The 15,815-nt window shown below is 35.6% G+C and overlaps 1 protein-coding gene across 1 annotated transcript in view; it reads left to right on the forward strand.

Annotated features, from left to right (window-relative positions):
- The first annotated feature begins 4,387 nt into the window (after positions 1-4,387).
- Positions 4,388-15,815, forward strand: part of LOC149679464 (sushi, von Willebrand factor type A, EGF and pentraxin domain-containing protein 1-like) — a 43,376-nt gene continuing 31,948 nt past the window's right edge. Inside the window, exon 1 of the mRNA XM_089835228.1 lies at positions 4,388-4,706. The gene's annotated coding sequence lies outside the window, so the exon portion shown is untranslated. The remainder of the gene's footprint in view (positions 4,707-15,815) is intronic.

The raw sequence follows: 15,815 nt of genomic DNA on the forward strand, positions 1-15,815 counted from the left end.
CCGAAAAATATTTAAAATATTTCCATTTAATATTCTGCAAAAAGGAAATGTTATCGTTTTGTAAGAGATCTTATCATCCTACTCGCTTTATATTAACTTTGATGTGCGTGTAGTGTTTCGATTCGGATGCAATCTTCATTACTCGTTCTATATAAACTCTCACTTGTGTCATTACATAGAAATAAGTTTATCTTAAATAATTAATTAAATATAAATGATATTAATTATTTTAATCGCCAGTAAATAACTTTAAAAATAGTTAAATCGTTTAGAATAAAGTTGTTCCTATTATCTTTCGAAACTTTGCTAATATTGACGTTTAAAGTGAAGGGTACCCCTCTTGCCCGCTTTTTTCAAATTTTGGGGTATATATACGATTTGTTTCCATTATAATAATAGATAGATAAAAATGCTTTCGCGTGAACCGATGGTGGAAGCCCTGCCATTGGGAGGCTAGACGTTTCTCGTAACCCTAGCCGATCGCCGCGTGTGTCTTGAAACCAAACGATGACGAAGGAAAAGAAGCCAGAATGGACTGACTGGCGTCCATGTGGAATGGACAAAGACCTGAAGGTGGCGGTGCATAGAAGCTGGTGTCAATGTGGAATTGACGAAGAACAGAAGATGGTGGTGCATAGAAGCTGGTGTCAATGTGGAATTGACGAAGAACAGAAGATGGTGGTGCATAGAAGCTGGTGTCAAGGTGAAATTGACGAAGAACAGAAGATGGTTGCACTTGGAAGCTAGCAAGTACAGACTAGTGTCCAAGTGGGATGGACAAAGACTAGCAGATTGTGGTCCTTAGAAGCCAGTTAGTAAAGACTGGTGTTGGTAGATGAATGGCCAAATTTCCGTGAACCGCGAACGCGTTCCGGAAATCGGGTATTTGTTTGCTCTGATTTGTTAACTGCGAACGCGGTCACGTGGGGTCTGACAGACAGACAGACACGGCCGGTGTAATACCTCTCCATGACATACGTCACTCGGAGAGGTAAAAATTAGCGTGTTGATTTCATGTATTGTACACAGTTTCCATTCAATTCAGATTATTCAGTGTGTGGTATAGACTTCGATAGTTCCATGGTGGTGAATGGTTTGTCAAACCAAAACATTTCGGACGCCGATCACTCGTCGTTGCAGAGATGGCCTTGGACAGTGCAATTATTTACCATAAAAAGTGGAAAAAGATACGTACCAACGGTGGGTCTTTAGTTATCGAAATAATTTACACAGCTATTTCAATGTAGATATAAAATCATTATTTATTGCAGTGTCTAGGTTCTTTGATAGACAAAGAATGGATCTTAACTTCTGGACTTTGTTTCGCAAAAAACACTGATCCTCGTCGTATTTTAACAAAAACAGGTATGGTGAGCATTAAATTGGTAACTAGTGCAACTTCAGTCAAATTAAAATTTGGTATTCTGGTAGGCATCGATAAATATCATCTCTCAGTCGCCAAAAGAATAGTGCCTATTGAAAACAGAGCTGAAGATAAGAATATATGGACCGCAAATGCTGCCTTAATTAAGATCAAGAAACCAGTTACATTTTCGCAATTTGTTCATCCCGTCTGTTTACCCGATGCACCAAGAAGTAAGAAACGTTCCTTTTCAAGAAGGCATTTTATCAATTGCCCTAGGTCATAATAAATTTTACAAGTTAATTTTTTCGTAGGTTTTTCTAAATCTCAGGGTGCTGAAAAGACTGTCTACAGTAGCTCGTGGTCGAAAGGTATACAGAACGAGAGACATGGTGATATCGAGCAGATGCGCATGGCCATTCAGACAAAAGAAGACTGCTCTAATAGCCTTAGTAAGGATATGGTCAGTGAAGAAAAATTGGATCCAAACATATTTTGTGCAGTCGACAACGCCGGTGAGTATTAATAACAAAACGTTGCATCTTAGGGTATAATTTCGCTTTAGAAACACATTCACTTTCCTTATGGTGGTTTTCGTTAGATAATATAACAACGTCTGCAATATTAACAACATAAAATGCCACCATATTTAATCAAAATCCAGTTTCTTTCTCTGTTTTGAAATGATGAACCCAAATGAGCGTTTTTGTTTCAGGAGTTCTTGACGTGTGTGGACCAGATTTGGGTAGTCCCCTGTATCATTACGTCGTAACTTCAGGAAATCAAGCGCGGTGGGTGCAAATGGGAATCGCCTCGGCCTTTGAGAAACAGGTCGACGGAGAAATGAATTGCTTAAACCCGAGTCGTTTCTATGATCTGTTCCTTGACGTTTCGAAGATTGTATCTTCCATCAGGAACATAATTAAAAGTTCCTAATATATTTTTGTTTCTCTTGTTCCTTAGTTCTTAATCACACTTTGTAAATTTATTGATTGCGTTGAGAAATAAAGTGTTAGAGCATTACTGTGAATCGATAATTGCTCTACACCCCGACGATGTAATATAGTCACTGATCCATATTTTTTAACGGAACTAATGGGGTGAATCTTTTCGTCCATCATGTGATACAATTCACGCAGACTTCATACGGTATCACGTGACCAACCCCTAGCAGAAGACAGATCTCCCACAAGAGAGCCATCTTAATATATTCATTGTATAAATATTAGTTAAATTTAAAATAAAAATTGGTTCTCTGTTCGTTAATTCTTAATGGAGTTTGAGTTTTCCATTTTTGCCAAAGCAACATTCACATTTAGGAAACTTTTCATAATAAATATCAATAACTGGATAAAACATTATAGAAATGATAAATGTCTTCATCTTCATCATAAACTGCTACTTCAGTCTCACAAACTTCACATCTAACAATAGCGTATTCTTTGGAAGGGGCGATTTCTGATGATTTCCCAACCGTCGTTTTGCAGCTTTCTTTTCACTGTACTTTCGCTTCTCACTTTCATCAACTTTGCAATTTTGTACGGACATGGCTCTGTACTGCGTGTTGTAAATTTTATGTCTGTAAAATAATTTATTTTCTTGTGAAATAGACTACTTTCAAATTAAAATAAACCAGTAACCTTCTTCCTACTATAATATCCTACTATTATTATCAATGCAAAAGTTTGTGTGTTACGGTTTGGATGTTTGTTAATCCCGATTTGGATGAAATTTGACACTCAAGTAGATTGCAATCTGCTGGATTTTAAAATGCAGGATGTTTTCTTGGAATAATTTCGAAGATTTAGCGCTATACGCCGAAAATTCCTATTCCTACTTTAAGGATATATTTTTTCTTCCTTTTTTACACATTCTACAGGGCCGGTAGGCCCTTGTAGATATGACTTGATACCCGTTTGTAATGCTAAACGAAAAAATCACCTTTTTAGGGTTAGCGTCCCATAGAAAAAGCATTACATTTTACCCGGTTTTTTTGGGGAAATTGTCATAGGCGATACGGAAAAACTACAGCGAAGTTAGTTTTCGGAATACTTTCAAATTAACAAGCATTTACTAAATGAGAAACTTACCTGCTTAGTTTTTAAATAAATGAAGTCTAATTTTTGTAATTTAACTAATTAATTATGCCTCGAATTCCCTATTTCATAGCAGACGACAGAAAAAAAAGTTTATTTCATAACAGCATAGCCCACTCGATCCGCGCTCCCGGACGCTGCGCTGCCCGAGCGCGAGCAGCTTGCGTCGTGAGTCGTGACGCGCGTGATCGAGTGGGCTATAATAGCAGACGACAGTAAGGCAACGCTAATTAATTTTTTGATATTTCATCCGAGCTTTAACACCTTTATTTAGATTTTCTAATGAACTATAACGCCCTTAAAAACCAAAATTGTTTTTATCAGGTCCAATTTTCGTCTAAAAAAGTAATTCAGAGCAATGCCGACTCAATTTATAAATTTATAAATTGAGTCGGCATTGTTCAGAGGTTTCAATTCTACAGGGCCGGTAGGCCCTTGTAGATATGACTTGACAAGTTGACACCCTTTAGTAACGTTAAAGCAAAATTCACATGCTTTTACTTTATTTCCTATGGAGATTAACATGGCGTTTTTCGTGATTTACCCCCACCGTCCAGGCTTGGAAATAAGGTTTATTTCTGAACTAGTCCTCCGGACCAGTGACCCCTGATGATTTAAATATGAAACTGGTCCCGGGACCAGTGACCCTTCCCCTATTTATTTTCCTACTGGTCCCAGGACTTGTGGTCGTTCTCTCTTCTAAAAAAATCTCTCTCGGCTTAGGGTTGTATACACAACTGGACTCCTGGAGTCGAAATTTATGTTAAAATGAAAATAATTAAAGCGGTCCCCATATCAATTTTTCATAAAAGTAGGAATTAATAAACTAGTCATTGGGGCCAGTGACCCTCACGTTTTGAATAAAAAAAGTGGTCCAAGCTATTAATAAACTGGTTTTTGACCTGTAAACCTGTCTTATTTCCTAGCCTGCCCCCACCGCGAACAGAAAAACTACAACGAAGTTACTTTTCGGAATACTCTTGAATTAACAATTAAGTATTCAAGGTGTGCTATCGGCTAGTTTTATTTAAATCAATTAACTCTAAGTATGTTAATTTTAGTTAATTCTGAAAGTACGTTAAAAATTACTTTTGGGTCAGACTATCTAGCAGTAGACGCTGACAAATTACTTTGGTATTTCATCCGAGCTTGAGCACCTTAATACGTATTTTCTAATTAACTGTAGCACCCTTAATAAGAAATACGTCGTTATCAGGTCGGAATTTTCGTCTAGAAAAGTAATTCAGGTAAATAATTACAGTTAACAGAGGTTTTTATATCATTTAAAGTAAGTTTTTGAACGTTCTTTACGGCCAAGGCTTAAGTTGTATTTTAGTTTGTCTATGTAATATAGTCTTTATAGTGTCTTTCCCAGGGCCGGAAATAAGCACAGGACACTGGACATTGTCCAATAAAATTTTAAAATGTCCCATAACTTTTTAAAAAACTAAGGGGGTCACTGGACATTTTGACCAATAAATTTTCCGAAGTTTTGATAGCTTGACTATGAAGATGCGACACTATTTTTGCACACTCCAGTGGACAATGTCCAATAAATTTTCCAGTGAAATAGGGGGTCACTGGACACATGTCCTATAAGATTTTTTTCTTATTTCCGGCCCTGGTCTTTCCCCTTTAAAGATAAAAAAGCAAATTTCCAGCTCTGTATTATAAAAATACGCAGTCTGCTTCGTTTTCTGCTACCAACAAATATAGCAGGTATACAGGGTTTCATTATTTGTTAATCTCACTAAAATGCTACTAATTGTGAAGATGTGTGATATATTTCCTTAAACTAAACCAATGTAGAGGAATTTCCATGTTTACATCAGCACAGATTCTCTCAACGTAACCACGTTGGAAACGATTCGTTAAAACAATTTTTTTCCTGGTGAAACAGTCCGTATATGATATTACGTTTTATAAATTATTTGTTACCAAGAGTGGATTGTTTAATTTAGAAATATAAGTAACAGTGGTGCTGATTAATCCAGGAGAACATTGTCTTTACGTAATTAGTCAAATAAATTCCATGTGCAGATTTTTTCAACGTAAACACATGGGAAACAGAGGGTTACGTTTGCTATTTCCACAGTCCTCATTGCCGTTTGTTTATATGTCAGAATTGCTATGAATTGTTTAGGTATTTGATTTAATTACTGGTATTTAAGCGAAACTATGGAATCACATCATTCATTAACATTGTAACCTTTGTAGTGATCCGTTGTAACGGGCTCACCGGTACAACATATTTAATTGTTAATCTTCACGTTACCGCAAATTTAGGATGGGGCATGATAAAAATTGAACGCAATGTGTTGGAACTAATCAAAAACTCATCTAAGCATTAAAATTAAGGTTAATAATTTTTTGAAGCTCAATTTATAAGCTAAGTCAATACTTCCAAACCACAATCCTTCATTAATTTCAACATAATTAAGTATAATTAAGTGAATTTAAACATAAAATATACATATTTTGGATAAAAACTCAAATAAATTTTAAATGGACAACTTAATTAATATTTAAACTGTATAGCTGTTGATAAAGCCTCGTATTTCTATTTCACACTTAATCAAGATAAACCTTTAATTAAACTTAATCAGGATAAACCTTTAAATTATACTTAATTAGGATAAACTTTTAATTAAACTTAATCCGGATAAACCTTTAAATTAAACTTAATCGAGATACACCTTTAAATTAAACTTAATCGAGATAAACCTTTAAATTAAACTTAATCGAGATAAACCTTTAAATTAAACTTAATCGAGATAAACCTTTAAATTAAACTTAATCGAGATACACCTTTAAATTAAACTTAATCGAGATAAACCTTTAAATTAAACTTAATCGAGATAAACCTTTAAATTAAACTTAATCGAGATACACCTTTAAATTAAACTTAATGGAGATACACCTAAGCCTTTAAACTAAACTTAATCGAGATAAGCCTTTAAACTAAACTTAATCGAGATAAGCCTTTAAACCAAACTTAATCGAGATAAGCCTTTAAACCAAACTTAATCGAGATAAGCCTCTAAACCAAACTTAATCGAGATAAGCCTCTAAACCAAACTTAATCGAGATAAGCCTCTAAACCAAACTTAATCGAGATAAGCCTTTAAACCAAACTTAATCGAGATAAGCCTCTAAACCAAACTTAATCGAGATAAGCCTTTAAACCAAATTTAATCGAGATAAGCCTCTAAACCAAACTTAATCGAGATAAGCCTCTAAACCAAACTTAATCGAGATAAGCCTCTAAACCAAACTTAATCGAGATAAGCCTTTAAACCAAACTTAATCGAGATAAACCTTTAAACCAAACTTAATCGAGATAAACCTTTGAACTAAACTTAATCGAGATAAACCTTTGAACTAAACTTAATCGAGATAAACCTTTGAACTAAACTTAATCGAGATAAGCCTTTAAACCAAACTTAATCGAGATAAGCCTTTAAACCAAACTTAATCGAGATAAGCCTTTAAACCAAATTTAATCGAGATAAGCCTCTAAACCAAACTTAATCGAGATAAGCCTCTAAACCAAACTTAATCGAGATAAGCCTCTAAACCAAACTTAATCGAGATAAGCCTTTAAACCAAACTTAATCGAGATAAGCCTATAAACCAAACTTAATCGAGATAAGCCTTTAAACCAAACTTAATCGAGTTAAAAATTTAAACTAAGCTTAATCGAGTTAAACCTTTAAACCAAACTTAATCGAGATAAGCCTCTAAACCAAACTTAATCGAGATAATTAGCCTTTAAACCAAACTTAATCGAGATAAGCCTTTAAACCAAACTTAATCGAGTTAAAAATTTAAACTAAGCTTAATCGAGTTAAACCTTTAAACCAAACTTAATCGAGATAAGCCTCTAAACCAAACTTAATCGAGATAATTAGCCTTTAAACCAAACTTAATCGAGATAAGCCTTTAAACCAAACTTAATCGAGTTAAAAATTTAAACTAAGCATAATCGAGTTAAACCTTTAAACTAAACTTAATCTAGATAAGCCTTTAAACTAAACTTAATCGAGATAAGCCTTTAAACTAAACTTAATCGAGATAAGCCTTTAAACTAAACTTAATCGAGATAAGCCTTTAAACTAAACTTAATCGAGATAAGCCTTTAAATTAGACTTAATCGAGATAAGCCTTTAAATTAGACTTAATCGAGATAAGCCTTTAAACTAAACTTAATCGAGATAAGCCTTTAAACTAAACTTAATCGAGATAAGCCTTTAAACTAAACTTAATCGAGATAAGCCTTTAAACTAAACTTAATCGAGATAAGCCTTTAAACTAAACTTAATCGAGATAAACCTTTAAACGTAAGTAAAATTAAGGTGAAATTAACGCAAAACACGATTTTTTTGGTTAAATTCATGGATACCTTATTTAATTAAAATTAAAACTACACTTATCTTTCACCCAGTCTCAATTTTCCTATTTAATCTTGTAACCTTCCGTAATAATTCAGGGACCTCCTGGGTTTCTACTCCAGGGGTGTAAAGGTGCGTTTTCAAAGGCGCGTGTTGAGGGTATTTTTTAGCGAAAAGCGGACCGCGCGATTTTTTTTTCTCGCCAAGAAATTTTCTTTTTTCTCGCTATCGCTTGCGCTAGCGATACTTTTTTGCCAACCGTTTTCATGTGCGCGATAAACGTGCATAGAGAGATCGTTAAGCCTAATTTTTCAGTAAATGTTTTACATTCATTTTCTAAATAATAAACATTTAAGCTGAAGAAAAACACCTACCTATATCACAAAAAAACGTACTATTCATCTCCATTTTCGTCGCTACATCCATCCATTTATTCTCTTTAAATCTGTGTGGCGATAAGCTCCATATAGGCCTATTGTCTCTTTTTCCAACTAAATTACCAATTTTTCTTTCTTTTCATCTAAAACTCTTTTATTCTCAGCTCGAATTAGTCATATATTTTCGTTTATTAAGAATTGTTTACCCATTTTTATATTCACTTTTAAAACTCGGAATAATTAGGCTTAAAACGTAGACTTTTTAAGTCTCGCGCTGCACTTAAAACACGCGCCAAAGTTTTCGACGCTCCCATTGGCTACGAAAAATATGACATCACAAACATTAAGCGAGAAAGAAAAACGCTTAGCGAGAATATCTAATTGAATCTGATCGGAGCGGGTAGCGATTTTTTTCCCCGCTCGCGGTTTTTACTCGCACCCGCAAAAAATATCGCTTTAATGAAAACGGTTGCTCGCGGAGCGGGTGCGAGAATTTTTAGTTTTTTCTCGCACCCGCTCGATTTTTACCCTCAACACGCGCCTTTGAAAACGCACCTTAAGGTTACATAGAGGATTAACACACACAGTTACCTCTGACCTTTCCCCGTACTATATAAGCATCGACTGCTTATCACTATTAAGTCAGTTCTTCTTTACTGCTAAGACGTAGTAGTATGCTCGAGCATAGGGCGTCTTGCCCTGGTATTGGACTTCATCCATTAATAGTAATTATTATAAGTTCTTTAATTTTATAATGCAAGTGGCATTTAATTATTATTTAATTAGTTTGTTTAATAAAGTATGATTGAAGCTAAGGAACAGTGTAGTTTATTCTTAGTTATAGCCAAGGCTTTTATGGCCACGTGCGAATGGGGCGAGTTTATAAATCTCGCAAGCGTGGTTACATAAATGGCGAGCTTGCCAGGATCGATCGACGGGTCCTAGTTTATTGTAACTTGCTTTGGCTATGCTAAGCCTTAGAGTGATCGGAGTTTGTAGTAATTAGTTGTTAGAGTAAAGTTAGGGTAGTGACTTGCGGATTGGACTAGCCGTAACACGCACTATTGAGTCTGAGGGAACTCAAAACCTTCCTTTACAACAATTCACTGCGATCACAATGTTCAACTCATACTCAACTTCTTCAGAAGCAAGTTTAATTACTTGGCTTATCTCAACGGGACATTCCCTTAAGAGAAGAAACTACAGTCAGCAGTCAACGCCTACAGAGGACGATGCTGAGTCAAGCTCTTCAACGGAAGGTGGGAGTGCACACCACCAACCTGCGGAGACTTCCTCAACTACATCGTCTGATACGGCTGCTCCAGATCTGACTAGAAGTATTCTAACATGGGAGGAAGAAAGCCAGGACGAGCCAACCGTTGCTACAGTTCCTGCTTTCACCAAATTTCCTTATAACTTTAAATGATTAACCTAGTATGCTAGTTAACTGGAATCTTTTAACTATCTGTTACATTATTTAAAGTTAATTACTATTATTCTGTTATGTTAAAAGTAGAAGATTTATGTAATTAAGTTTTCTACCGATGAAGTCCAAATCTTGTCGTCTGGGGGGATGTAACCTTCCGTAATAATTCAGGGACCTCCTGGGTTTCTACTCCAGGGGTGTAAGGTTACATAGAGGATTAACACACACAGTTACCTCTGACCTTTCCCCGTACTATATAAGCATAGACTGCTTATCACTATTAAGTCAGTTTTTCTTTACTACTAAGACGTAGTAGTATGCTCGAGCATAGGGCGTCTTGCCCTGGTATTGGACTTCATCCATTAATAGTAATTATTATAAGTTCTTTAATTTTATAATGCAAGTGGCATTTAATTATTATTTAATTAGTTTGTTTAATAAAGTATGATTGAAGCTAAGGAACAGTGTAGTTTATTCTTAGTTATAGCCAAGGCTTTTATGGCCACCTGCGAATGGGGCGAGTTTATAAATCTCGCAAGCGTGGTTACAATCTTTACAATTAAATGAGCACTTAAGTCCATATTTACCCGCATTTCAAGCCCATATTTAGACCCATTTCAAGTCCATATTTAGACCCATTTCAAGTCCATATTTAGACCCATTTCAAGTCCATATTTAGACCCATTTCAAGTCCATATATAGACCCATTTCAAGTCCATATTTAGACCCATTTCAAGTCCATATTTAGACCCATTTCAAGTCCTTATTTAGACCCATTTCAAGTCCTTATTTAGACCCATTTCAAGTCCATATTTAGCTATTTCAAGTCCATATTTAGACCCATTTCAAGTCCATATTTAGACCCATTTCAAGTCCATATTTAGACCCATTTCCAGTCCATATTTAGACCCATTTCAAGTCCATATTTAGACCCATTTCAAGTCCATATTTAGACCCATTTCAAGTCCATATTTAGACCCATTTCAAGTCCATATTTAGACCCATTTCAAGTCCATATTTAGACCCATTTCAAGTCCATATTTAGACCCATTTCAAGTCCATATTTAGACCCATTTCAAGTCCATATTTAGACCCATTTCAAGTCCATATTTAGACCCATTTCAAGTCCATATTTAGACCCATTTCAAGTCCATATTTAGACCCATTTCAAGTCCATATTTAGACCCATTTCAAGTCCTTATTTAGACCCATTTCAAGTCCGTATTTAGACCCATTTCAAGTCATTATTTAGACCCATTTCAAGTCATTATTTAGACCCATTTCAAATCCATATTTAGACCCATTTCAAGTCCATATTTAGACCCATTTCAAGTCCATATTTAGACCCATTTCAAGTCCATATTTAGACCCATTTCAAGTCCATATTTAGACCCATTTCAAGTCCATATTTAGACCCATTTCAAGTCCATATTTAGACCCATTTCAAGTCCATATTTAGACCCATTTCAAGTCCATATTTAGACCCATTTCAAGTCATATTTAGCCCCATTTCATGTCCATATTTACCCCCATTTCAAGTCCATATTTACCTCCATTTCATGTCCATATTTACCCCATTTCAAGTCCATATTTACCTCCATTTCATGTCCATATTTACCCCCATTTCAAGTCCATATTTACCCCCATTTCAAGTCCATATTTACCTCCATTTCAAGTCCATATTTACGCCCATTTCAAGTCCATATTTACCCCATTTCAAGCCCATATTTACCGCCATTTCAAGCCCATATTTACCTCCATTTCATGTCCATATTTACCCCATTTCAAGTCCATATTTACCTCCATTTCATGTCCATATTTACCTCCATTTCAAGTCCATATTTACCCCCATTTCAAGTCCATATTTACCTCCATTTCAAGTCCATATTTACCCCCATTTCAAGTCCATATTTACCCCCATTTCAAGTCCATATTTACCCCCATTTCAAGTCCATATTTACCCCCATTTCAAGTCCATATTTACCCCCATTTCAAGTCCATATTTACCCCATTTCATGTCCATATTTACCCCATTTCATGTCCATATTTACCCCATTTCAAGTCCATATTTACCTCCATTTCATGTCCATATTTACCCCATTTCATGTCCATATTTACCCCATTTCATGTCCATATTTAGCCCCATTTCAAGTCCATATTTACCCCCATTTCATGTCCCAATTTACACACCCATTTCATGTCGCAATTTATCCCCATTTCATGTCCCAATTTAAAACCCCTATTTATCTCATATGAAACCCCTGTTCACCCCATTTCAGGACCATGCGCCTGATTTACAGGAATATTTATAGTCTTGTTCAGTGCATGGACAAAGCAATACTGAAGGACGGATGGCAGAGGGAGAAAGTTGAAAAATACTTGTTAATTCGCCTTCTAGCGGCAGATAGTAGCAAACCGGATAGTGGGGCATATGGGGGAAATCAACGTTCTAAAGGGGGAAGCATCTAACGTCTTATTTTGTCTAGATGGCGCTAGCTTTTTCCGGGATTTGACTCAGTATTTTTTATAACCCCCCGTTAATTTTGGGGCTGAATAGGGGAAGTAAGCTTAACGTTGGATGTTTAGTCGTTTAGCATGGGGCTCTATGGGCTGCCATCGGTCCTTCAGTATTGCTTAGTCCATGTTCAGTGGGACTTCACTACCTTTCCTATTGTGTTTGTACACGTTGAAGGCTCTCTTATTATATCAATCCTGACTGAACACGATTTTAAGAAAAAATGTTAATGCCGTCGGGTTAGGTAAGGCATATGTTAGTTAGGTTACGTGTCATTGAGACACAAATTTCAAGCATTGTACCTCTTAATAGTAGACGTATTTATCCTATAAATGTTATAAATTTAATAAAAAAAAAAGTTCAATAATAACAAACGTTTTATCGTTGACAGCGTTTAAAAATAAAAATATTTTCTTTTAATAATATGTGGTTTTTCATAGGCACTATATTACGTTAGAAAATTATTTTTGGGAACTCATTCTATGTTCAAACTTCGTTTAAGTTCGTTACAGTGTTACGTAATTTGACTTAAAAATTAAAATAAGCCAATCGCTTTATAACGGTGCATTTCTGCGATTTAAAAATATTTCATTCTTCTAAACTATAAATTTTGCTTAATGTTTTACAAAATAGATGGGATTATTGCTCATTTTACATAACCACTCAAGTTAATCGGATGTTAACGGGCGTAGATATAATTTTAATTTAAGCTAAGATGTTTGTCCCATTAGACCAAATCCAAAACCGCCAAATTGCGGTAGTTTTCAGCCGAATTGGAATTCGGTCGTAAGGCAGGCAAGCGGTTAATTACCATAGTACAATTAACTTGAAATGGGTCAAGGGACCGTCCATAAACTACGTCACACTCTTATGGGGGGAGGGGGTTTGTAAGTTTGTGACGGTCCGTGACGAGGGGGGAGGGAGGGGTCCTTCGATGTGTGACGTCACATTAGAAATTAATTTTATTATGAAGTAAGAGGTCGATTGACCCCTTTGTTATAGAAGAAAAAACACAACGTTTCAAAGTTCACCGTGAGACCGACCTCTACAATAATTTAACAAAATTTTTATTCCATTATCGCCTAAACAGTAGAAATTTTAAGCAATGATCACCTACTTACTCGTACGTGTAGCCAATTTAAACAGCGCATTTAAAATAAAGAGACCCGTTCTCTGCAGAACTAGCTGCACGTACGCATAAGGACTGCTAAATGTAGTGTCAGCTTAAACTCTCTAATTTCACTTTATATTCGCCACTGGCATTAGCGAGGAAGAATCGGATCCTCCATCCGATTTAAATGGTTTCGTTTCTTTCGCACATTTTTAAAATCTGAATCCCCAGCTCGATTAGCCTAAGGTTTTCAAGTGACAATGTCGAAAACTATTAAGTATGCCCCTTTAACTAATATTTTGGATGGTTATAAAAAAGCACATAGTTCTAAAGCTCAATCAGTGGCAAACGATATTCATCTATATCTATATAAATCAAAGTCCTGACTGACTGACTGACAGACTGACTGATAATCAACGCCCAGCCCAAACCGCTTGCCCTAGAAGGCTGAAAATTTGCAGGAACGTTACTCATAAGTAGTAGGCGCGTACTAAGAAAGATTTTTCCAATCCGCCGCCATCTTAAAAAATGGCGCCCAGAAATGTAAAATATATTTTCTATGCAATTAAGTACGCGCGTTTCAACCGATTTCACAAATATTTAGTACACTGGTTTGCTTTAACCTTGAGACGGGCTGAATGGTCTTTCGGGTTAGATTTTTCGCCATCTTTTAAAATGGCGCCCAGAAATGTAAGAAAATATTCTCTATGCAATAAAGTCCGCGCGTTTCAACCGATTTCACAAATATTTAGTACAATGGTTTCATTTAACCTATAGACGGGCTGAAAGGTCTTTTGGGTTCGATTTGTTGCCATCTTTTTAAATGGCGGCCAAAAACTTAAAAACCCTTCTTTATGGAATAATGTCCGCGTGAAAAGTAATAAAAAATATCCCGACGGGCTGACGGACTGTGCCGAGTGCCTTCGCTCCTAGGGTGCTACATAAATATAAGTCATCAGTAAAATCTACACATTCTTTTTATCATTTTAGATGGAAGTTCTAAATACACGCGAGCGACGCCGCGGGTAACGGCTAGTAAAAACTAAAAACGGAAATGAACTTCGACTTTCAAGTCGAGCAAAAAATTTCTAAAAGGAAAAGAAGAAAGAATATCTTTTTAAATTAATCAAATTAAATTGGTAAATTAAGACAAATAATAGTCTGTTGGGGGGGGGTTAAAGAAATGTGACGTGGTTTTCAGGGGAGGGGTCTTAGAAAACGTGACCAAGTGTGATCAGGGGGGACGGGGGGGTCATAAAATGTCATTTTTTGCGTGACGTAGTTTATGGACGGTCCCCGAATAGGGCCTTAAAAGTTAAAACGGGGAAAATAGGGTCTTTAAATGGGTAAACAGGTCTTTAAATGGGTAAACAGGGACTTGAAATGGTGTATTGACCGATTTGTTTTACACCATAAACGTGGTGCTAAATATGAAAAAAATAAATATTTTACAACTATTTCACTTCACTTGGTTTACTAATGTGACAGAGGTAGCGTACTTTTTCCATACTTTTAACACCATTAAACTAAGTAATATTAGAAGTTCAACAGATTGCCTAACAAAGATGTTAAAAACCCCTGTAAATGGTGCATTAATGCCTAATATTTCCTTAATACTTGCAAATAATATTAGCAAATGGCGTGAATTGATCATAAAAATGGGGTTATAGTACACCCTAAATGATGTCTTTTTTGGCACCGGAAAAAACAGCATATATGGTGTTTGAATGCACCTTTATATTTTAGAGTGCAAATGTATGACGGTGAAGCAAACATGATTATTCAAAATTTAATTACATTAAGACTGAAGTGACAGATATTATAAAAAACCGTCTTGGTTTGGACCAAGGCCGAAAAAACAAACGATATGTTTGAGGTTTATCAATTGACTGAAGTTTCAGATATTGAAATTTTTTTCTAGTTACTTTTATCCACTCAATCCTTAATCAATATTTAATTCAATCAACTGATTTTACTGTTAATCGATCTAGTCCCTCTAAATTAATTGAAAAAATTACATATCTACGCTTTTTCAAGAACAATTACATTTTCCGAAAACATTTTATCATGAAATTAATTATTTTGAAGGGATTTCGTGTCGATGCTCACTAACTTGTAAGCACCTTGACCAACATAGTTTTAATTGTTGCTGGCTTGACAAATTTTCAAGTTTGCACCAAAAGAAGTTAAATCTGTTTTAAGTTGTTGATAAGACTGTCGTTTACAGTGAATGTCGTCTACTTAAGACAAAGCAACAAAGTTTATCCTGCGTAGTTAAGGGTAAAGATCACATAAACAGAAATACTTCTCAGTATCAATGACTTGTTATATTCATTTCCCGCGGAGATAATATGGTTAAACACATCATTCATTACTAGTTATGCCAAGAAGGTCACATTTAACTCCGACACCCCCTCCCTTCCTCTATTTTCCCAATATATTGCATTTTATAATCACCAGTGGTTCCAGTGTATGGGTCATCTGAGCCGTCGCAACACACTATATTATATTACCATATAGATCGAAACCTTTTCAC

This window comes from Phalangium opilio, unplaced genomic scaffold (assembly GCF_054372755.1).
Source record: "Phalangium opilio isolate 3A_F unplaced genomic scaffold, DU_Popi_V2 ptg000041l_1, whole genome shotgun sequence".
NCBI lineage: Eukaryota > Metazoa > Arthropoda > Arachnida > Opiliones > Phalangiidae > Phalangium > Phalangium opilio.